This window comes from Schistocerca piceifrons, chromosome 1 (genome assembly GCF_021461385.2).
Source record: "Schistocerca piceifrons isolate TAMUIC-IGC-003096 chromosome 1, iqSchPice1.1, whole genome shotgun sequence".
Lineage (NCBI taxonomy): Eukaryota > Metazoa > Arthropoda > Insecta > Orthoptera > Acrididae > Schistocerca > Schistocerca piceifrons.
In genome coordinates this window covers 738,213,617-738,238,848 of record NC_060138.1, presented here as the reverse complement: position 1 = coordinate 738,238,848, position 25,232 = coordinate 738,213,617, and the positions used below count along the sequence as shown (strand labels likewise).

At 40.7% G+C, this 25,232-nt stretch overlaps 1 protein-coding gene across 2 annotated transcripts in view; it reads left to right on the top strand.

The window, feature by feature from the left end:
• Window positions 1–2,854: 2,854 nt before the first annotated feature.
• Window positions 2,855–25,232, top strand: part of LOC124788157 (PC4 and SFRS1-interacting protein-like) — a 32,061-nt gene continuing 9,683 nt past the window's right edge. For both annotated transcript variants that reach the window (XM_047255312.1, XM_047255319.1), the window contains exons 1-2: window positions 2,855–2,932; window positions 3,458–3,604. The gene's annotated coding sequence lies outside the window, so the exon portion shown is untranslated. The remainder of the gene's footprint in view (window positions 2,933–3,457; window positions 3,605–25,232) is intronic.

Below are 25,232 nucleotides of genomic sequence, written 5' to 3'. Positions count from 1 at the left end.
GTGGGCAGGAAAGTCACACATCATTTCATGCAATTCATGCCACGAGTGTCACTAATAGTGAAGAATCTATGTCAGTGGCGTAGGCAGATGCAATGGAAATGATGAGCTTATACATGAATAGGTTACGGTGTAACTCATACTACTGATGATGGAATTAGCACATTTATTTGCTTAATGAGGTATAGGCCATCAGCTTTCGAGAGGCAGGTCAATATGACATTGTTGTTGAAAGTTAAACAAGATTTCTGGGTGGCACACAGAATAGGGTTTAACTTCCTAAATTATATGAAAGTAAAAAGCATAGAATCTATAGAATATTTGTAAACTAAGGAGTATCACGATATTGAAGTGGAGTTCAATGAGGTGGTTATAGTGTGCGATCAGATAGCAGGTGAAGTATTTGATGGATCTGTATAAGGCAGTATATAAATAAAACAAGATTGTGATATTGGAAACAATTTATTGGGGGCATGAGGGCTTGATGTCTAGAGAGAAAGACAGTTGAGAATGTTGAGCCCACCATTGAAATTTTTTGTACATGGAGTGTAACACAAGCGATTTTCAACTCCTGGAGATAACTGACCAAAATATCAGCTTTTTAAGAAAAAATTGAATAAAGAGCAAATTATTTTTCAGTTGCAGATATAAAAATAAAAATGACTACAAGTGGTCAAAGTAAGCCTCTTAAACAAGTAACTTCGTTGATATTTACTTGTGAAAAGTGAACTGGGTATAAGTTGTTTCAGTTAGTTGTAGTTTGGGAAGTATTTGAGGCATAGAGCCCTTGACTAAATACAAAATTTCTCTGAACTATGGGTAGATGTTCTTTGAGTTCAAGCAGGAAATGAATCAGAGCCATTTTTGATTTAAGGACATACTTTGAGTTGCAAAGTGGAGAAGATCGAGGACAGATGTGGTGCACAGAACACAAGGGTACAAGTCATGAGTAATCTCAAGGGTGTTAATGATTTAACAGCAGTGCAGAAAGAAGCACTACTGGGATTACAAAGTAGGTATGATAATGTTTTCTCGGAAAAACATTTTGAAGTGGTGTATTTCGTGTATAAGCAGAAAGTTGTGCCACGTGATCGAATCAGGTTAAATTCATAACCTATTACACTTGTGGATGGAGATGTAATGCATATTAGCTTAAATAAAAAGATGGACTGGGACTCTGTAGGTGTCCCATAGTGACTGAAAAAAAGGGATAAGGTAGTGAGAATTATTTTTGATGCACTTAAACTGAACACAATTATAGTTAGAGAGAATGACATCTGAGGTTTCAGATTTAAATTTTTCCCCCTTTGGGCAAACAGTTTCAATTGCAGTATCCGTTGGATTACTGAGCCAAGCTAATCTGATGCAAAAACTCTCAATTTATGCTGCTGAAATTTTGATAGCCCTAGCGTCATTGATAGAAGGTTTTAAGTTACTGGAAGAGGTTCTCGTAACTCTAAGAAAGGCTGGAATGATGTTGAAGTTAGAACAATGTGAATATGTTGGGGCTGACAGTCAGTTTGTAGGCTTCAAACTCACGATGGAAGGAATAATGCTGAATGGCGAGAAGCCAATTGTAAGAGAAGAATGCGAAAGCAATTGAAGCCGATCTACGGTTCATGAGGCTTCTGCTACAAACTACTGAGCGATATTAACGTTCTGTATCACTGGTCTCTGTAGGCTGTTAAAGTAAAACATAGTACAGTAGCGGATCCACTAATTTGAAAATTGATTTAAGGGCATTCAAGGACAGTAATTGCAAATAAATAAATAAATAAAGATAGTTATTTTACAGCCTCAATATGTCGCTTTCATTCAGTCTTGCCTCAGAGGTTTCAGACTACAGTGTCTGGGGGGCCTTTCAAGGGAAGGTTGTGCAGTAGTGAAGTGACATCGAAGTGTGGCATTTGCTATAGGTGCATGCCATTCAAAGACGAACGTGGCTACAATATCTCTGAATACGTTGCGATACTGAAATGGTACTGTGTCACGTGCGCTAATACTATTCAGTGGTTGAAGCTATTTTCTGTTTGCTAGAATGAGGTTCTGGTTACAACTTTACATTTTCCACTTTACTAAGTATTTATTAATCTTGTTGAAGGGAAATCTCATTTTTTGGCCGTGATGTTAACTATGCAGACACGCGAATAAATGGTTCAAGACGTATAACTTACTGTCGAAAGGGCGAATGGAAAATGAAAGCAAGTTCACCTGACAGCAGTTGCAGAATCTCTTGGACGATACATCTTTTGTTATCGTCTTTGAGCACACAAATTATTTTTAGAAGGAACTTATTTTCGTTTCGACCATTTGGGGAGTTTCGTTTTCTCTTCGTTAACGTTTCTTATGTCGAAACTTACACAATTGAATTTATATTTCCACCCTTAACCGGATTGTGAGAACAGTGCAAGTAGGAAGTCTGATCTCGCCTGTGGAAACTCTGATCCTTAAAGTATATGGTGGGAGGATTCATATGTATTGGTGTCTGTGTGTCTATGTAATCTACAGTACAGGATTTGCCTTCCTCAGCGTATCTTGGAGCACTATATAATTGTAACGGAATATACGTATTTATTTAATTTAGTTATCGAATAAGTTCCTGTTTTTTAATTTGTACATGTATATATGCATGTAAATTATTTCAGTTGCCCATTGATATTTTGTAAAGTCGTTGAGGAAAATGTAATTATTTTCTTATGAAAGAAACTTATAATTTTTTGACCTTTGGTAATGTAATTGATTTTCTTTGAGTTTCGAAAGGTACTCTTTATTTGCCGTTCTTCGTGTCTCACACAAATTTTTTTTAAACGTGTTCAACTAGGACCTTTGACAGTATAGTTTTATCTTTCTGTTCTGTAGTCTTTGTTACCGGTGCGACATTTTGGCGCACTTTGGTTGTGAGTAACAGTGGCATTGGAAGAGTTATTTGAATTAGGTGAGGAGATTTAGTGTTTTGAGAAGCTATTTTTGCTACAAAAAGTCACGTCACTGCTGATCATGGGAAACGAATACAGTAACGCTTAGTGGGTTGTGTCGTGGGTATTTGTAATGTGAATTGTGTGGAACCTATTGTAATGATTTATTCTCCACTTTTTGTGTCATTGTAAAAATGGCAGTGGGACTGAGATGTCAGCAAAAAGACGCTCCAGTTTAAGAGTAGTTGCCACAGTTAATGTTGTAGATGAATTTAGTATGTTTCTGTAGGCGTGTTGTGCTAGAAGAAGTTATAATTTTACTTTGTAATTTGTCGCTTTAATGTTTATTCGGCATGGTGGTTGCGAGTGTTAAGTTTTTGGAAACGAGCTTGCGTGCTGTGAAACTTGAGGATGTTTGCGTGGTTACTTCAGAAGATATCGTTATTGATATGGGAGAACGCCCTACAGAATTGTACTCTTGTATGATATATTGATTTGATGGTTACTTTCGCGATACGTTAATGGTACCAATATTTGTGTTGCAGTGTTTGGACTCCTTGGTCTTCGTTGAACTGCAACGTGTTCAATTATGGTGAAAGCAGGCGAATTGTCTTAAAAAAAAAAAGCTGGTGGAAGTATCGCGACTGGTGTGCGGCGATACAGCCGCACGTTTTGATACTGACATTTTGGAGGTACGTTAATATATTTGTGGAGTCCTTATTGTTTTCCTGGTAAGCACTTGTTGGAACTTTGTTCTTAAATTGTAAATTTAGTGTTCCTACAATCTAAAGGAATTGTAGTCTGTCTGTTAAATACATGTTTTTTTAATCTATCGGATATCTTTGCGAACTATTTAAGTAGAGAATTTCTATGCTGTTTGAATATGTCGGCGTTTTTATTGGAGAAGTAATAAGTTTCTGTTCCATTGCTTGCAGATTTAGTAGCCGGTCCTATCTTATATATCGTTTAACATTCGGGATTTCCAGTTTCGTAATTCACAAAGAAGAATTAGTGTCAATGTTCCAGTTTTGGACGCTGTCGTAATTAGCGTATTATTGACATGAAATGTGCTGTTAGATATAGAAGCATTTCTTTGTTCTTGTTCGGGGTCCTACTTCTGTGTTAAGGCCTGTTTTGAAATTGTTTTGTAAAGGTTTTTCTTTAAGCAACATATAACCGTTTTTCGTATTCCACATATTGATGTAAATCATCCGAAGAAAGTTAATCTCTTGCGAGGTAAGGTGAAGGATTGTAGTTTTAAGTTGAATATGAAAAATCACAAAAATCATGTTGTTAAACTTCATGGCCTTTAACAGCATTTGTGACTATATGTAGATGTGTGTCTTATTTTGACCACTTACAAAATGGGGCATTACTGAGGACTGGGATAAGACCTGTCAGTTTTGACCAATGTCATCAGAAGTTACCACAGATGGTGTATTGCAAGGATTTAACAGAATGACAGATGTTGAGAAACAAAGGAATGCAGTACTGAGCAAACAAATGGACATGTCATGTGCATCCTTTTCAACTTCCTATGAGCTGAAATGTAGAGGTTAACTGCAGTACGGGATAAAATTTTGACATATGTAGATGACCTGTGTAGGTCAACTGAAGTATACTATTCAAATTTTACAGGTGTTGCTTTTTTTCGCCTCTGCTACTACTAGTACCCTATTCTTCAGCTTATATTAGTACTAGCAAAGGTGAAAAGACCAAAATATGTATCCCATACTTCAGATGACCTATATTTGCCAGCTGTAGAGTAGGATACTAGTGCTAGTAAGACGAAAAAATCGATGTACGTAACATTGGCAGCCTTGTACCTCAGTTGAAGTATGTGAAGGCGGATAAAAGGGTCACTTGTCAATTTTATCCTATACTTCAGTTGACCTGTACAAATACAAGTTTTGTTTCGCCTTTGATACTGACAGTATCAACTGAAAATTAGTTTATACAATCTCTGCAATCCACCAGTCATACCCACATGCCACAAACATCACCCTTCTCGGGTTGTGAATCTCAACATTATCCTGCTGTTTCTGAGGTGTTGGCTGAATAAACGAAATTTCTTCCATCTTGCTCTTTAAATGGCATGCAATATGAGTTTGCCCATCACTTTGAGTCCAAAAACGTGTCTTCTGAATTCCTTTCACAGTAGTAGTTTGTTTGGTCTATTCTTCTTTTTCTACTCACGGAATTCTTCGATTTCCTCTTTGGACAAAAGAACGAGGGCTGTGTGTAAGATTTATTGGCTCTCTTAAAATCCTCACCGCTCTGAATCACAGCTGTATTTGGTCCGCAAAGATTGTGTTATAACATTGTGCTCCAGCAAGCCTCCTACACCATCACAAGGCCCTTTCCTGTGATCAGTAGCACTGTATAACCAGTCAGTTAGCACAAGCGACTTGCTCACTTCAGACAGCTGGTAATGATTTTTAAAATGACTAGGAGCACAATCAGAAATGATGATCTTCTCTGCCCCTGTTTGCAGTTGAAGAATTTTGCACATTGCTAGTAAAAAGGGTCCTTTCATCACTTATAACTGCAACACTTTTGGTCTTTGAAAATATTTCACTCCCGTAAAAAATGAAATCTGGTCATTACTCTAGTGATACCCTTGTACTTCTTGTGGGAGAGTTACAGACCAGTTCTCAGCAAAATCATGGTGCTGTAGTGTTACTGATTTCACTGACCAATTACCAAGTTCATCAATGAAACTGTCAAAGGCAACAGGTTTTTAAGTAGTTTATTTTCCTCCCATGTTATGTAATTTCTGCAGAGTTATCTGCTATGTCTTCCAGGCCAAGTGTCTGTAAAGACAGTCCTACCTTTCCAGGGTAGTCACCACCACATTCTTGAAACAACAAAGTATTTTGATTTACTTGACAGACTACCAATGACTTCACACACCCAACCAAGATGTCATATGTCACTTGCTCCAGCAAGTTCTTCAAAGTTTACCACACAAAGTTCAAAATTCACGCAGTACACACATAAACAGACATCTCTAGGTGGGTGCGGAGCTGCTCAGTTAGGTCATAGTGCATGAAATTTTGATCTTCCAATGTGTGAAGTTCTGTAGTTGCTCTTATAAACTGCAAAAGTTTCTTTAATACTGCAGGTCATTTAACTCTTCACTTTCACAACTTTTTGACCTTCAGCTGTTACAGTTGTAGTGTCTTTTTTGTTGGCACAGTGGCGAGAACGGTCCCATTTATCTTCCAGATAAAATGACTGCACTGTTTGAACTTGAGCTGCTTCTACAGGATGACGAGATTAGGGACCTGGTCTTCCAAAGACTCCTTTTACAGACCTCACATTTCTTGAATTGTCTAACATGACTTTGATACTTATGGAATGTGGTTCAAAATTTTCTTTGAAAATGTTTCTGGAATAATAGTTAAAACTTGCACCTTTTCACTGTAGGATGCACAGTATTCAACAGCTGAATTGACATTTGTGAAAAATTCCTAGCGAGAGGTGCAAGAGTGCTTTGATCCATTTTCTTCTGAAGATGGAATTTCTACTTTGAAGACTGTGGTCAGTTTTGCTGTAGTGTATTAATCGATAGCTCTAGTCATTTCTCTTGTGCTTTCTTGATGCGTAGAGCTCATGACTCTTCTTCACTGACCACCATTTCTTAACAGGACTAACACATACCTCTGTAGTTGACTTATTCAGGGTATTTAATTCTTCCTCTATTGATGCAAAATCTGCACCATGAAGGCTTCACCTTGTTCAGATACTGTCATTGTGGTTATTTTGTTAAAACATTTAGAACACAAAAAATGTTGTCACTGGAAACATCTTCACTTTGAAAAAGTCTTCAAATGAGAACACTTATTCCCAATCTGAACAGTCTGTTTTTTGTTTCTTTTATGGATATGTAAATAGTTAGCACACTTCTCTCTCCTGTGGCCCCAGTCAGAGGACATGTCGAACAGTCCTTTTCTCAAAACACACTGGAACCGTCCCAACTGGCAAATTCCTCACAAAATCACAGAACTCACTGGATGGTCTCAGATTTCATAGAAGCCTCTTCAGTAAACAACTTAGTACTGGACAACTACAATAAGAAAACCAACAATGAACAACCACAACGAAGAAAATGACAAGAAACTACAACAAAGTGAAAAGAAGTAACTGCCATAAAGTGAAAAAAAGAAATAACTGCCACAAAGACAATAGATATAAACATTGCAACAAATAAATTAGTAAGAAACAGCTTCAGTGAAGACATACATGACCCTTGAAAGTTAAAAAAAAATTTTTAAAATAAAACCTGTCCAGCTTAAAAGTGGAAGCTCTCCTTTTCAGGGAATGTAATGTGGTACTAATCAACAGAAAAAAATAATTTTACAGATTATAATTTTTGAAAAAAAATCCGTAAATTATAAAGAAGTTTAGAATGCTATAGTAAAAGAACTTTGATGGGTAAGTCCAAATGGAGCATTTCTATGTAATCATGAAGCAATTCTTTCAAATAAAAACCCCAACAAAATATCTAGAATTGTTCCAGAAATACAGCATTCTATAACTTCTTCCAAAATTCGCATCTTCAAAATGGTGTTTCCAGTGACATCTTTGGAGGCCTGTGTCTGGGGGCAGGAATTTTTTTTTGAGAAAAGAAAAAATACGTGTTTCTTATGAATTTTAACATATGCTAAATTCAATAACATCAGAGACTGAATGTGACCCCTCTGCCTGAAGTGATACGGATAATGCCATACACGGTCACTCCGATAAGAGGCGACAATTGTGCCATACACAATGTCTTGCCCTGTCTTTTAGAAACACTTTAATTCAATTTACAATGGTGACGCCTCACCACAGAAGGTAACCGATGTATTATCCATGGCTTGAAAATAAAGACATTCATTTCTAAGCGTAAACCACGATGTCGGCGGTCGAAGCTGATGGGTTGTATCCCATTTTTTTCACTTGACCCAAAAAAATGTTTACAGAACATATATAACAGATCAACAAATTTGGTCTGCATTCTAAGTAGGCTGATTTTAAGTAGACGTATTTAAAATAATTGTTAATTTTTTTATTTCAAGATAGACACAATTAAGTCTAGCCTGAGCATCTCATAATTTATCTGTGCTTGTAGCATAATAAAATATTGCACATGAATTATAAAAATATAACATTTTTAACTAAAGGTTTTTGAGTCAACCCAAAAAAGTATTTCAGTATTCTCCCAGTGAAGTGAAAAATGCACAGGAAGGCTATTGTTTAGGGAATGAAGGTTGCTTCTGCAACAAAGTTGTACAATGCTCCAAGTACATTAAAGAAATAAGATTTCTGATCGATCTCCATGAAAATCTGTTGGGCACTGTGGCCCACGTTCAGTCTTGGGAGGAAAAAGTTGCTGAGCTTGGCTCTGGATTGTTCAAAGATGGGGTTTCCAGTTTCTAATGAAAATCATGATGTATATATGCAGGAAGGTATTGAAGAAGCAGATTTGTGAAATTCTAAGGCTGCATTGCAAACAATCTGCAGAAAGTGATATGTTATTCTGAAGAGAAGCAGAGCGTAGTAACACAAAGCTGCTGAATGTTAATGGGATTGGAGATACAACAGCAGGAAAAATAAGAAATTGGTTCCAGGAACAAACTGAATGATGTCATGTGACATGACCCTAACAGACTTTTTAATGTTGTTGAAAACTTGCTTATTTTTCTGGCTCCTAAAGGAGAATTAATTGTAGATTGCTTCTAGGCCAGTTATTACAATGCTTTAGGCCAATCATTAAAATGCTTCTGTTAATTGTTTTTCTATTCCAATCAATTGCTGTAACTTGTATCTGCTTAATACATTTTTCTTAAGTGCTTGTATAAAGAACAAATCACTTTTCAGCAAACAGTTACTTAAAGGCCCAAAAGTGGGTAAATGTCTGGCCATAACTAGTTTGTGGGGCAAAATGGGGAAATAAACCATTCTGATTTCAATTTTTTTTCTATAAAACTTGGAAGGTTTATTACATAGTCGTAATATACATACTTCGAAACAATAGAAATGATTTTTTTAAAGTGATGTGTAAACTTCTTTCCTGGAGCAATCATAAAGTCTGTTGTGAATTGTCTGTAAGATAGCCAGAAGTGGTGCCTCAACCCTACGGTAGAAAGTCACTCTTAATAGATTTCATAACATATGGTAACTTAATGTTTTTGCAGGTTGGTTATTTGCTACACAAAATATAGACTGTGGTTAACCTTCCAGTTCTAGTCATAGTCAGAAAGTAGCATACTGTGTGATTTTGTATCAGGTTGGCTTATTCGAGATAGTCTGCACTTGACTCCATAAGATTTTGTTAAAATTGTGTGTGCTTTTGCTAGATGAGATGATTTACAAATTTCTAGCTTCCAAATGCTTTGTGATGAGGGATCTCATAAGTGAAGAGCATAGAAAAGTTGGATCAGTGTAACAGAACTTACATATCTTTGAACTGCTGTAAGACAGCAAATAATTGTGGAAAAGATGCAAAACATGGCAGGATAGTGGAACAGTGCATTTGTACATAATTGGGAAGTTTTATTTGGGTCCCTAGTTTTGGTCCAAGTGGAACTTAAAGTTGCCAAGAAATTTTGTAATGAAAACGTTGAAGTAGCTAGATTCCCGTTTGTGGTTGGTTTTGAAACTTCTCCTTTAGTGACTTACTTTCTAGTTAGGCTTACTTGTCTATAAAACTTGTAAGTTTTAGCACTTTTGGGCTCATTATCATTGAGATAAACAGATGTGAAAGTACCTTTGAACAGATTTGCTGCAATAGTGAATTTTGAACCCTTTTATCACTGAAGGGGTACCTCATCCATACTTGGGTTAACTACCATTTGAAAGACCATCTTTTTCTGTGTGCACTACCAGGTTTCCCTGGATGCTTTTTTCATTGGTTAGGGACTATCCAGTCAAATTTCTTATGAAAGTATTTTAGAGTATCAGGAATCATTGGATTTTTAAAATAGTTGTCAGTCACAGTAGAATTAAAAGCTTGTGCAGGTCCATGGAAACTTTTGCCACTGCCAGTTAAAAAGAAACTGGCATCAGCATTGCCAAGGTGCTATGCCTGATTGCCACCCAAGACTCACCACAAGGGGAGTCACTTTCTCAGGTTCCCGAGAGTCGTGGGTGACCTCTTGTCTGCTCTGAGCTATGTACTGTCTCAACTCATATACATTTATTTTTCCTTAAATTATTTATCAGCTCAGTTGCAGTATTGCTTTAAACTGTGCAGTGGCTTAACACCCAAACTAGTTGCCAAGTCTAAAAGTATGTTGTTTAATAAAGGTACCCAAGCCCTTGGGAGTTGACAGTTCCTGATGGCCTCCATGCTATCACTGACATGACAAAACACAGTATTAGTGCTGCAGTGACTTAAAATTTTCATCAGCTTTGGTAATGACTGGTTCTGGGAAACTCTCGTTGACGGTGTTGTAAATGGCACTAGTAGATTTGTGGTAAATGTGCTGATCAGGGAGCCAGCAAGTATGCTTTGAACTACCAAATGAAGCAACTCCAGAGGGCCAAAAGTATACACAAAATTTATTAAATGTGTTTCTCATCAAATGATATTTCTCGAACATCGCCAACACACAACCATGTTGTCATGCAAGCATGTGTGCAATTCTGTACTGGTTGTAGTGTTGAAACCATAACTTCTGCATTGGTTCATATATTTTGGCAAAGAAAAACTTTTTCTGAGAATCACGGGCTAATCATTTCTTCTCCATAAAAATTAAATTTGTTAAATTTCTACTTACCAAATTTGAGTCCAAAGAAGTGCAGACTTGATTTCCCTAGGAATGCTGTAGGGTAGTGCGTCCAGCCAGTTGTTTTTACGATGTCTCTTATTACAGTGTGCAGATTTGCACGACTTGTTGCAAAAAAGTTTGGCTCAGAGTTAAAGATTTTGGTGTAAATACTAAAATTGTTAAAACTTTTGTGCTGGCTTGCAAACACATCACTGAAATATGCAGTTTTCCTTTGATTCGTCACTTTTGTTTCAGTAATCCCATAAATTTTCTCAAAAAGGGATGAACTGCAACAATATCGTCTATGGGTGTCAGTAATTATATAAAACCTTTTGTAATGTCTTCACTTAAAACTTCCGGGCTGATAGGCCGTGGTCGAAGTAAAAAAACTCTCTCCTGACGTTTCGTCTCCGACTGCTGGAGACATCCTCGGAGGTAAAGCGGCGAACTGCGAAGAGAACTCGAGGAAGCGCTGATTATATATGCAGTACAGAGGGCGCCACAGTCGATCACGTGGTGTCGGCTATGAGATTCTCTCTGGTGATGCCAACATTCTCGATTGAAAGTAATCGATCATCACGCTTGCGGTGCAACGCTGACATCCAAATTTTATCCAGTTTAACACCTTCGTCTTTCCTGTTAAAATTATTACGATGTTTATCAACCTTGATAGCCTCTCTATACAAGCGTGCATAATAACGAGAGGTTTTTGATATGACGCTTGTCTCGCTGAATTTTATTTCATGATCGCCTTCCTGGTAAACATGTTCCGCTACGGCCGATTTATCCGTGTGACCCAGGCGGCAATTCCTCTTATGTTCAACAAGACGGGTGTTCACACTTCTCTTTGTGGTACCACTGTAAACCTGTCCACAACTACAAGGAATTTTATATACCCCCAGTGTAGCCAAAGGGTGTCGTTCATCTTTTGCAGACCTTAAAAATTCTTTTATTTTCCTAGTGGGTCTGAAAGTAGTTTCCACCCCATACTTGCCTAAAGCTTTCCCAATGCGATCTGTGACCTTACTAATGAACGGAAGAAAAACTTTGCCCTTGGGCGACTGTTGTTCGTCGTTACTCCTGATTCTTTGCCTAGAGCGAAGTGCTCGATCTATATCCTTGCTAGAATAGCCATTCTTCACGAAAGTTGACCGTAGATGTTCAATCTCATCTTTTAAATAAACAGGTTCACAAAGTTTGTACGCCCTGTCTACCAAAGTTTTCATTACACCTCTTTTTTGTCTAGGGTGGTGGTTTGAATCTTTATGTAGATAACGATCAGTATGTGTGGGCTTTCTATACACCTTATGGCCCAACGTTCTGTCCCGTCGTTTAATCACACACATCCAGGAATTTAAATTGCCTATTCTTTTCCGCCTCCATAGTGAATTGGATATTCGGATTAATGCTGTTTAAATGTGTCAGGAAGGCATCCAACTCCTCTGCTCCATGTGTCCATACTACATTGCTATGTTGATGACACGTTCGTGCATGAAATAACATCACTTTAATGCTGGGCAGAGTGCTAGCGTGTCTGAACGCAAAGTGCACCAAACACTCCTAACAGTGGGCCTCTACAGCACCTGTATGTGTGCCAGTGTTAACACAGACATCTGCTACTATGTCTGAAATGGGCATGTGATCGTTGGCCCTGTATGTTGGTGCAGTGGCAGAGCGTTCCATGATATGGGGAATTGTGATACTTTAATCATACTGATGGAAGGGCGTGAATCAGTCCTCTTCCAGGGGGACAACTTGTTGACACCTGTACTGCCAGATGGAGACAAGCTGGGGATGGCTCCATTGTGCTCTGGGAAACATTCGTGTGGGCATCTATGCGTCCAGTGGAGCTCTGCAAGGGACTGTAATGGCCAAGGAGTATTATACACTGGTTGCAGACCACATACACTGCTTCATGATTGTGTTTCCTGATGTCAGTGGCAAAGCACCATGTCACAGGCTCAGGAGTGGCGGTGTGGTTTGAGGAGCACAGTAGTGAGTTCCAGTTGATTTGCTGGCCCCTGTGCCAACTCCTTTATTGCTTCCCTAGCTGTGCGGTTTGAGGCGCCATGTCTAGGATTGTGCGGCTCTTCTTGCTGGAGGTTAAAGTTCTCCCTCAGGCATTGTTGTGTGTGTTGTTCTCAGCATAAGTTAGTTTGTTAGTTTAAGTAGTGTGTAAGTCTTGTGATCGATGACCTCTTCAGTTTCGTCCCTTAGAAATTCACACAAATTTGAACATTGCTCCGCTGCCACCATACGTCGCTGATAATCTCTCTCTCTCACACACACACACACACACACACACACACACACACGTAACCAATTGCTTAGCAGCAGCCGTTTTTGTTTCTAAGCTTTTATTACACTAATTTGGACAAACAAATCCTTCATGCCATGGCAGAGCTTACTGATATCATCCTGAAAAAATCATGCAGTTGAGTTATTACTCCATCAGAAAGGACTATGCCCATTTTTTCATGTGGTGTGGGTAGCTCATCCTTTTAAACTTCCTAGCTGTTTTAACCATTATTAAGGAGACAAGAAGTTTTGCTGATTTGTAATGGACCAGCTCTTTTGTGTGTGTGTGTGTGTGTGTGTGTGTGTGTGTGTGTGTGTGTGTGTCAAATTTTCTCAAGTGTGAATTTGTCAAGTCTGACAAGTCAGAACAATTCCCTCTTGTTTATCTGAACCTGCTGCAACTCACAAAGGTGAAAACCACTAACCATGTGGCTACTCATTAGTCTTTGTACCTGATTGACTTAGTTTGTCACAGCCTTTTAATTACATTTTTATTGGCACTCTGAATTTTAAGAGGGGAAGCCTCGAGAGAACATGCTTCATTCTATTAATCTTAATTAGATGAAACCTTAACCATTCATAGTTGCTAATTGCAGCGTGTATACGACCCGGGACAACCGGGAAAAACCCTGGAATTTTTTCATCCGGGAGAAAACCGGGAAAAAGCAGAGAATTTTTCATTGTTGTAGTTTTCAGTTAAATTTTTGTTGTTTTGACTGGTAAGAACCGATATTCGAACAAAGGATATTACCGTATCCTGCTACTGCAGAATAATTCTGCAGCAACAAAACATAGAAAAAAAGAAAACGGAAATGAAACTTAAGTTGCAAAGGAAATGTGCTATATACAACAACTAAACACAGTGCTCAGATGAGCGTCTGCCAACATCAAAGTGTGTCAGAGGCCTTAGAAAGACTATGCAATGCTTCAAAACAAAAAATTGCCTCAATGGGCATGACGTGACAGCTGTTTAAATTAGATTCGTTTGAGCAGTTGCTTCTGGTTACAGAAGTGTGGCTGGGTGCCACTATCTAATATTGTCCTGTTTCGGAAATATCGTAGATCCGGGGCTGATGCACAGATCAGTCTGAGTTGTGGTGGGGAGGTGGATCGTCTCCACGTGACCTCTGTTTATGTTCAGTGGTTCTTTTGTTTCCTCCTAGTTTCTTGCTCTCACGTTAAATGAAAACAAAACGGATTTTTGTGGCTGGGAGCTAGCTAACGTTAGCATAATTACGGAAGGCTACAATATTAGTTTCAGATTTTATGTCCACCTTTCTGACAGTCAAGCATTAATCGCCGTGCAGAACAGCGAAGTTATTTTTGTTGGTTTGCTAAAGAGATTTGGCTTTTATTAAATCTTTTCCGCTGAGGCAGTCAATTTATTTGAAGCAAAGTGTTTAATTTCACACTGTTGGCTAGTTTCAACTGTTCGCTGCATTTCAAGTGCACTTACGGCATTATGCAATAATAAAGAACCAAACATGAGATAATACAGTACTGGTATTCCAAGAAAATTTGCATCCGAATCTGGACATACGAATGTGCACTTTAAGCAGAGTTACGCATTTTGGTATGATTCATGAAATTCCGATGCTCTTGAAGTATCCTCTGATGTCTTGTTTCTTTTATGTCCTAATGTAAGATCTTTTAATGTTTTACACGTAGGAACATCAGATTTCCTGTGTCATCGTAGCTACGCAAGTGTGGTGACGCCCGTTATCTGGCGCTCTCTGGCAACTGCTGAAACGAACCTATTTCTAACAGGTCACGGGAAAATGTTGCGATTAGTGGTTTGAAAAGCGTTGCATTCAAAGTAAATTTCCGTTTACACAAGATGAACTACGTGCGAGAATGTATGATGAATTTCTTAAATCACAAAGCGTTTGACTCTCATTTAAAAATCAGTTCTTTGAGGACGACCACTTAGAAGAATTTAGAGCCCAGAAGATCAGAACATTTACATCGCTATTAAATATTTACTGGTACATTTGTGTGATGTATCTTAAAGTGTAACATGAGCAAAAAAGTTCAACATTATATGTGGAAGCTTAGCTTCTCTTCCAGTTTATTAATCTTCTTATGTGAATGCTATGTATATTAATGTAAACCATTAACTTTTGTTACTTGTGTGTTCGCACTGCTTAAGAGTGATCTTGCTATTGACTGACTCCATCACGTGTCTTATGATGTCATCGGCTGGCGAGATCACGTGAGATGAGCTATGACTGGCTTACAAAAGCGCATCGCAATCTCAGTTTCAATGCTTCGGAAAGTGACATGCTGTGTTTGCTGGAATTAAGATTTATACCTTCGTAATACGAAAATATGCAGCGTACGTGTTGCTGCACATCAAAGGTCTTTAAAAATGTGTTTTTTTCCCCCCTGAGTTTCTCTTTCCAAAGTGCCGGGAAATTCTACCTCGGTATATAAAACCATAAACATTCATAGGATTGATGAGTTATACAGTGCCGAGGAGTAGTATACTGTCACTTAACGCAGAAAAGTATATTTTCATCTGGGAGAAAGTGTATTTTTAACTGGGAAAAGCCTGGGAATTTTTTCCCTTGTCAATGTATACACCCTGTAATTGGCTGCGACCTTCAATATGGCAATTTACACACTGTTTCCCAAACTGAACTGTACTTCTTGAAAGTTTTTTGTCTGATTTGACAGTTTTATTCAAATACCTTAAATTTTTTCCAATTATGTTGAGCCTTATGTGAGGAAGTATTAGTGTGATCTTTGCACAGATTCACATTTTTAAAGTTGGCTCATTATCTACATCTACATTTCTACTCCACAAGCCACCCAACGGTATGTGGCGGAGGGCACTTTACGTGCCACTGTCATTACCTCCCTTTCCTGTTCGTCGCGTATGGTTTGCGGGAAGAACGACTGCCGGAAAGCTTCCGTGCACACTCGAATCTCTCTAATTTTACATTCGTGATCTCCTCGGTAGGTATAAGTAGGGGGAAGCAATATATTCGATACCTCATCCAAAAACGTTCCCTCTCGAAACCTGGCCAGCAAGCTACACCGTGATGCTGAGCGCCTCTCTTGCAGAGTCTGCCACTGGAGTTTGCCAAACGTCTCCGTAATGCTATCATGCTTACCAAATAACCCTGTGACGAAACGCGCTACTCTTCTTTCGATCTTCTCTATCTCCTCCGTCAACCCGACCTGGTACGGATCCCACACTGATGAGCGATACTCAAGTATAGGTCGAACGGGTGTTTTGTAAGCTACCTCCTTTGTTGATGGACTACATTTTTTAAGGACTTTCCCAATGAATCTCAACCTGGCACCTGCCTGACAACAATTAATTTTATATGATCATTCCACTTTAGATCGTTCCGTACACATACTCCCAGATATTTTACATGTTTGTTCCGCTATCATACAATAAAGGATCCTTCTTTCTATTCCGCGAAAAGCCGCATGGAACTTCAGACACGATCTACTAGGTCATTTATTTATATTGTGAAATGCAATGGTCCCATAACACTCACCTGTGGCACGCCAGAGGTTATTTTGTCTGTAGACCTCTCCATTGAGAACAACATGCTGTGTTTTGTTTGCTAAAAACTCTTCAATCCAGCCACACAGCTGGTCTGATATTCCGTAGGCTCTTACTTTGTTTATCAGGCCACAGTGCAGAACTGTATCAAATGCCTTCCAGAAGTCAAGGAAAATGGCATCTACTGGGGAGCCTGTATCTAATATTTTCTGCGTCTCCTGAGCAAATAAAGCAAGTTGAGTCTCACACAATCGCAGTTTCCGAAATCCATGTTGATTCCTACAAAGTAGATTCTGGGTTTCCAGAAATGACACGATACGCGAGCAAAAAACATGTTCTAAAATTCTACAGCAGATCGATGTCAGAGATACAGGCCTAGAGTTTTGCCCATCTGCTCATTGGGGTACATGGTTGTTAGAAGGGGGGCAAGTTCTTTTGTGTACTCTGTGTAGAATCGATTTGGTATCCCGTCAGGTCCAGTGGACTTTCCTCTGTTGAGTGATTTCAGTTGCTTTTCTATTCCTTGGACACTTATTTCGACGTCAACCATTTTTTCGTTCTTGCAAGGATTTAGAGAACTGCAGTGCGGTCTTCCTCTTTGAAACAGTTTTGGAAAAAGGTGATTAGTACTTCAGCTTAAGCGTGTCATCCTCTGTTTCAATGCCATCATCATCCCAGTGTGTCTGGATATGCTATTTTGATCCACTTACTGATTTAAAGTAAGACCAGAACTTCCTAGGATTTTCTGTCAAGTCGGTACATAGAATTTTACTTTCGAATTCACTGAACGCTTCTTGCATAGCCCTTCTTACGCTAACTTTAACTTTGACATCGTTTATCTTCTGTTTGAGAGGTTTTGGCTGCATTTAAACTTGGAGTGAAGCTCTCTTTGCTTTTTGCAGTAGTTTTCGTAACTTTGTTGTTGAACCACAGTGGGTTTTTCCTGTCCCTCACAGTTTTACATGGCACGTACCTGTCTAAAATGTATTTTAAGATTGCCTTGAACTTTTTCCATAAACACTCAACATTGTCAGTGTCGGAACAGAAATTTTCGTTTTGATCTGTTAGGTAGTCTGAAATCTGCCTCCTAAATTACTTTAGCTAAACAGATAAACCTTCCTCCCTTTTTTATAATCCTATTTACTTCCATATTCAGGGATGCTGCAATGGCCTTATGATCACTGATTCCCTGTTCTGCACTTAAAGTTGAAAAGTTCGGATCTGTTTGTTATCAGTAGGTCCAAGATGTTCTCTCCACGAGTCAGTTCTCTGTTTGATTGCTCAAGGTAATTTTCGGATAGTGCACTCAGTATAATGTCACTCGATGCTCTATCCGTACCAGTGTCCCAGTCTATATCTGGTAAATTGAAATCTCCACCTAAGATTATAACATGCTGACGAAATTTATGTGAAATGTATTCTCAGTTGTTTTGCCACTAATGCTGCTGAGTCGGGATGTCAGTAAAAGGAGCCAATTATTAACCTAGCTCGGTTGTTGAGTATAACCTCCACCCATAATAATTCACAGGAACTATCCACTTCTACTTCACTACAGGATAAACTACTACTAACGGTGACAAACACGCCATCACCGTTTACATGCAATCTATCCTTTCTAAACACCGTTTGTGTCTTTGTAAAAATTTTGGCAGAATTTATCTCTGGCTTCAGCCAGCTTTCCGTACCTATAACTATTTCAGCTTCGGTGCATTCTATCAGCGCTTGAAGTTGCGGTACTTTACCAACACAGCTTCGATAGTCCCCGCATGTCCTGACTTTGCCCCGCACTCTTTGAGGCTGTTGTCCTTTCTGTACTTGCCAGAGGCCATCTAACCTAAAAAGCCGCTCAGTCCACGCCACACAACCCCTGCTACTCGTGTAGCCGCCTTTTGGGTGTAGTGGACTCCTGACCTATCAAGCGGGACCCGAAACCCCACCACCCTATGGCGCAAGTCAAGGAATCTGCAGCCCTTGTGTAATAAGATATTAAAAGTGGAAAACTTGTGGAATAGACTTCAGTATCATAAGTATTCAGTTTCTGTGTTACATTTGGAACATCACATACAGGAAAATAGAAGAAACTGAAATGAATAAGTGTGCAACTGAGAAAGCAGTGTTTAACGTTTTTCCGTAGCTACTAATGATATTCATGTCACTCTCCTCAAAAACAAAGGAGGCAAGGACATGTAACTACCCACATGCAAAGGTTTTTGTGAATTTTTGGTGAACTCTGTAGTTCATATTCACAAAGTTATATTCCCAAAAAATTAGTGTATTGATTGCAAAACAATAAACTGTAGATTTGAGAGTTGATTTAACGTGACGAAAGTTCAGTAAAAATTTTCATCTCTGTGTCCGTTTTGCTCTAAAATGACCTCATTATCATTTGCATGAGAAACTTTGTTGGGTAATGGTAAACAAAATATTTGATCAGGTGAACATTTGTATCTGAGGAAAATATTAATAGACTAAAAAATCTGCTTCATGTGCCAGTAATATTTTATTGCACAACCAGTTTCGAAGCAGATGCCACCAACTGCACAGATCCACAATTCTGCGTTATTACTAGAATAAAAACACTGGTGTAGTTATTTATTGCGCAACTGATGTAAAAGCTTAAAGCATCATCTTCAGGTCTCAGAACTGCACAGTTGGGTGCACCTGAAGATGAAGCTGCAGTCTTCGAAAGCGGTTGGCAATAAGTTATTGGCAACTCAAGCAGATTTTTTATTGTATTAATAATGCACAATTGTGGAGATTAAAGGAAGAAAGCATTTGTGGAAACATATTTTGTGTAGAAAAATTTGACCCTTCAGACTTTTAACAAGTGTGCATCGGGTATCCCTGCTGGGGTATGGGTTTCAAAAATAATTTACTTTAGAACAATATAATAGAGGGAAACATTCCACGTGGGAAAAATATATCTAAAAAGAAAGATGATGAAACTTACCAAACAAAAGCGCTGGCAGGTCGATAGACACACAAACAAACACAAACATACACACAAAATTCTAGCTTTCGCAACCAATGGTTGCCTCGTCAGGAAAGAGGGAAGGAGAAGGAAAGACAAAAGGATATGGGTTTTAAGGGAGAGGGTAAGGAGTCATTCCAGTCCCGGGAGCGGAAAGACTTACCTTAGGGGGAAAAAAGGACAGGTATACACTCGCACACACACACATATCCATCCACACATACACAGACACAAGCAGACATTTGTAAAGGCAAAGAGTTTGGGCAGAGATGTCAGTCGGGGCGGATGTACAGAGGCAAAGATGAAGTTGAAAGACAGGTGAGGTATGAGCGGCGGCAAATTGAAATTAGAAATTAGCGGAGATTGAGGCCTGGCGGATAGCGAGAAGAAAGGATATGCTGAAGGGCAAGTTCCCATCTCCGGAGTTCTGACAGGTTGGTGTTAGTGGGAAGTATCCAGATAACCCGGACAGTGTAACACTGTGCCAAGATGTGCTGGCCGTGCACCAAGGCATGTTTAGCCACAGGGTGATCCTCATTACCAACAAACACTGTCTGCCTGTGTCCATTCATGCGAATGGACAGTTTGTTGCTGGTCATTCCCACATAGAACGCTTCACAGTGTAGGCAGGTCAGTTGGTAAATCACGTGGGTGCTTTCACACGTGGCTCTGCCTTTGATCGTGTACACCTTCCGGGTTACAGGACTGGAATAGGTGGTGGTGGGAGGGTGCATGGGACAGGTTTTACACCGGGGGCGGTTACAGGGGTAGGAGCCAGAGGGTAGGGAAGGTGGTTTGGGGATTTCATAGGGATGAACTAAGAGGTTGCGAAGGTTAGGTGGACGGCGGAAAGACACTCTTGGTGGAGTGGGGAGGATTTCATGAAGGATGGATCTCATTTCAGGGCAGGATTTGAGGAAGTCGTATCCCTGCTGGAGAGCCACATTCAGAATCTGATCCAGTCCCGGAAAGTATCCTGTCACAAGTGGGGCACTTTTGGGGTTCTTCTGTGGAAGGTTCCGGGTTTGAGGAGATGAGGATGTGGCTCTGGTTATTTGCTTCTGTACCGATCACGGATAGCCTGGGCTTCAGCAGTGGTGATGTTGGGAGTAGGATTAAGGTTTTTTAAGAAGGATTGAGAGGCAAGGCTGGAAGTCAGAAATTCCTGGAAGGTTAGGAGAGGGTGATTTTGAGGAAGAGGAGGTGGGTCCCGCTGTGACGGAGGACGGAACTGTTCCAGGCATGGTTCAATTTGGATAGTGTCTTGGGGAGTTGGATCATTAGGAGTAGGATTAGGATCATTTTTCTTCGTGGCAAAGTGATATTTCCAGCAGAGAGTACGGGTGTAGGACAGTAAATCTTTGACGAGGGCTGTTTGGTTAAATCTGGGAGTGGGGCTGAAGGTGAGGCCTTTGGATAGGACAGAGGTTTCAGATTGGGAGAGAGGTTTGGAGGAAAGGTTAACTACTGAATTGGGGTGTTGTGGTTCCAGATTGCGTTGATTGGAATTTTGAGGTTTTGGAAGGAGTGGAGCTGGAAGTGGGAGATTGAGTAGATGGGAGAGACTGGGTTTGTGTGCAATCAGAGGAGGTTGAGGTTTGCTGGAAAGGTTGTGAAGGGTGAGTGAGTTGCCTTTCCGGAGGTGGGAAACCAGGAGATTGGATAGTTTTTTAAGGTGGAGGGTGGCATGCTGTTCTAATTTGCGGTTGGCCATCGTCATTCTTCCGGCGGACAAGGGTTCCACAACTGTGGTACTTGATCGTCGGGAGTATGTGGCTGAGGGACTGCGTCAGCTTTCAGACAACACTACTTACAAAGTTTGCCAAGGCAATCCCATTCCTGATGTCCAGGCGGAGCTTCAAGGAATCCTCAGAACCTTAGGCCTCCTACAAAACCTTTCACCCGACTCCATCAACCTCCTGACCCCACCAACACCCCGCACCCCTACCTTCTACCTTCTTCCCAAAATTCACAAACCCAATCATCCCGGCCGTCCCATTGTAGCTGGTTACCAAGCCCCCACCGAACGCATCTCTGCCTACGTAGATCAACACCTTCAACCCATTACATGCAGTCTCCCATCCTTCATCAAAGACACCAACCACTTTCTCAAACGCCTGGAATCCCTACCCAGTCTGTTACCCCCGGAAACCATCCTTGTAACCATTGATGCCACTTCCTTATACACAAATATTCCGCATGTCCAGGGCCTCGCTGCGATGGAGCACTTCCTTTCACGCCGATCACCTGCCGCCCTACCTAAAACCTCTTTCCTCATTACCTTAGCCAGCTTCATCCTGACCCACAACTTCTTCACTTTTGAAGGCCAGACATACCAACAATTAAAGGGAACAGCCATGGGTACCAGGATGGCCCCCTCGTATGCCAACCTATTCATGGGTCGCTTAGAGGAAGCCTTCCTGGTTACCCAGGCCTGCCAACCCGAAGTTTGGTACAGATTTATTGATGACATTTTCGTGATCTGGACTCACAGTGAAGAAGAACTCCAGAATTTCCTCTCCAACCTTAACTCCTTTGGTTCCATCAGATTCACCTGGTCCTACTCCAGATCCCATGCCACTTTCCTTGACGTTGACCTCCACCTGTCCAATGGCCAGCTTCACACGTCCGTCCACATTAAACCCACCAACAAGCAACAGTACCTCCATTATGACAGCTGCCACCCATTCCACATCAAACGGTCCCTTCCCTACAGCCTAGGTCTTCGTGGCAAACGAATCTGCTCCAGTCCGGAATTCTTGAACCATTACACCAACAACCTGAAAACAGCTTTTGCATCCCGTAACTACCCTCCCGACCTGGTACAGAAGCAAATAACCAGAGCCACATCCTCATCTCCTCAAACCCGGAACCTTCCACAGAAGAACCCCAAAAGTGCCCCACTTGTGACAGGATACTTTCCGGGACTGGATCAGATTCTGAATGTGGCTCTCCAGCAGGGATACGACTTCCTCAAATCCTGCCCTGAAATGAGATCCATCCTTCATGAAATCCTCCCCACTCCACCAAGAGTGTCTTTCCGCCGTCCACCTAACCTTCGCAACCTCTTAGTTCATCCCTATGAAATCCCCAAACCACCTTCCCTACCCTCTGGCTCCTACCCCTGTAACCGCCCCCGGTGTAAAACCTGTCCCATGCACACTCCCACCACCACCTATTCCAGTCCTGTAACCCGGAAGGTGTACACGATCAAAGGCAGAGCCACGTGTGAAAGCACCCACGTGATTTACCAACTGACCTGCCTACACTGTGAAGCGTTCTATGTGGGAATGACCAGCAACAAACTGTCCATTCGCATGAATGGACACAGGCAGACAGTGTTTGTTGGTAATGAGGATCACCCTGTGGCTAAACATGCCTTGGTGCACGGCCAGCACATCTTGGCACAGTGTTACACTGTCCGGGTTATCTGGATACTTCCCACTAACACCAACCTGTCAGAACTCCGGAGATGGGAACTTGCCCTTCAGCATATCCTTTCTTCTCGCTATCTGCCAGGCCTCAATCTCCGCTAATTTCTAATTTCAATTTGCCGCTGCTCGTACCTCACCTGTCTTTCAACTTCATCTTTGCCTCTGTACATCCGCCCCGACTGACATCTCTGCCCAAACTCTTTGCCTTTACAAATGTCTGCTTGTGTCTGTGTATGTGTGGATGGATATGTGTGTGTGTGTGTGTGTGTGTGTGTGTGTGTGTGTGTGTGTGTGTGTGCGAGTGTATACCTGTCCTTTTTCCCCCCTAAGGTAAGTCTTTCCGCTCCCGGGATTGGAATGACTCCTTACCCTCTCCCTTAAAACCCATATCCTTTTGTCTTTCCTTCTCCTTCCCTCTTTCCTGACGAGGCAACCATTGGTTGCGAAAGCTAGAATTTTGTGTGTATGTTTGTGTTTGTTTGTGTGTCTATCGACCTGCCAGCGCTTTTGTTTGGTAAGTTTCATCATCTTTCTTTTTAGATATATTTACTTTAGAACAAATTTGTTTATGTATGATTCACCAGGTTGCAACATAAACGGTATTAGGAAAAGGATAGATTGCTACTCACTGTAAAGATCAGAGCTTCAGTTGCAGGCAGGCACGACAAAAGACTGTTACACAGTAGAGCTTTTGGCCAAAGTTTTCCTCAGAAATGAAAACACACATTCACACAGGCAAGTGCACCTCACACACAACTTCTACAATCAGCAGCTCTGATCAGAATGAGACTGTCTTATGAATAGCAATCTGGAGTGGAGTGGAGTGGAGTGGGGTGGGGAGGGGAGAGGCATAGGAGGGCATTGGAGGCGGGGGGGGGGGGGGGGAGAAGAGTGCTGTCTGATGGAGCGTGTGGGGACTGCCAGGCACAGTGTCGTGTGGTGGAGGGGGGGAATGGGGAGTGGAAAAGGAGAGGAACAGGGAAGGGGAAAGGATGGACACACATGTTGGAAGAGGACAGCACCCAAAGAGGGTGAGTGAGTGTAAAAAGGGAATAGGTGACAGTATAAGAGGCAGAAACTGTTGGGTGGAGGTTTGGTTGAGGCTATGATAATTTTGGGATGCAGAATGTGTTGGAAGGATAACTCCCATCTCTGCAGTTCAGAAAATCTGGTGGTGGAGGGTTGTGAGGCAGCTATTGAAATCCAGCTGCATTATGCATGTTGTGTCACAAGATGCTAGATTTTATTCTTTGCCACAGTTTGGTGGTGGCTATTCGTGTTGGACTGCTGGTTGGTAGTCATAACAGTATAAAAAGTTGTGTAATGTTTGCAGCAGAGCCATAACACAACTTGGCTGCTATCAAAGGTGGCCTAACCTCTGAAGGGGTGGGATAATCGTAGGACAGGACTGGAATAGGAAGTGCTGGGTGGGTGGATTGATTGGACAGGGTTTATGCCCGGATCTTGAATGGGGATATGATCCCTGTGGCAAGGGATTAGGAATGGCATGGGCATGGTCTAGGATGTTGTGGAGGTTAAGTGGGTGTCAGAGCACAACTGTGGGGAAAGGCTTTGGCCAAAATGTATAACAATATTTTTGTTGTGTCTGTCTTCAACTCAACAGTGCATAGCAGTCTGTCCTTTCCCTAATACTGTTGTTAGGTTTTATAAAAAAGTTACTCGGCAATAAGTTCACAAAAATGTTGTTTCTAAAACTAGTACACAGACTAATCAACGTGGGAGAATTTTGGTGTACAAACTTTGAGAAATTGTAATGCCTCTTGGAGCAGTAATTGTGACGCACATGACATAGAACTTGCAGAATGTGCAGCATATAGACTGATCTTGCCAGATTTTGCAGCTTTATCACAACTGTCCACAGAAATGCAGCACTTCAAAAGAGATCTCATTTTTGAAATGTGGAAGTGAGATAAGTACTTGCTTTACCAAGAACTGGGTGCTGTGGGGTGCGCATAGAACATGCAATGTTGTTTTTCATGTTAGTTTTGATATGGTGAAGTTACTTAGCCGCTGTAGTATTTGTTATGGCTGACGTAAAGCAAACACAAGAATTTTAAGAAGCAATATGCTTTTTTCAAGCATAAAAATTCTACTGGGGAATCGGAAGCAGTAACAGTGGATCAGTGTAGCACATATTCTACCGTTGCCAGCTACCAGGCTAGGCCATGGCTGCGTATGACATGCAAGCTGTTACCTTTTTATATGCTGACTGCTGTGTTGTCTTGTCGCTTGATTCCAACCATATACTGGTGTTGATCAATTCTGTCTGCAGTAGTTCTGTCAAACTAAGTTCTGCTTCTTGTGTTAATTCTGTGTTGT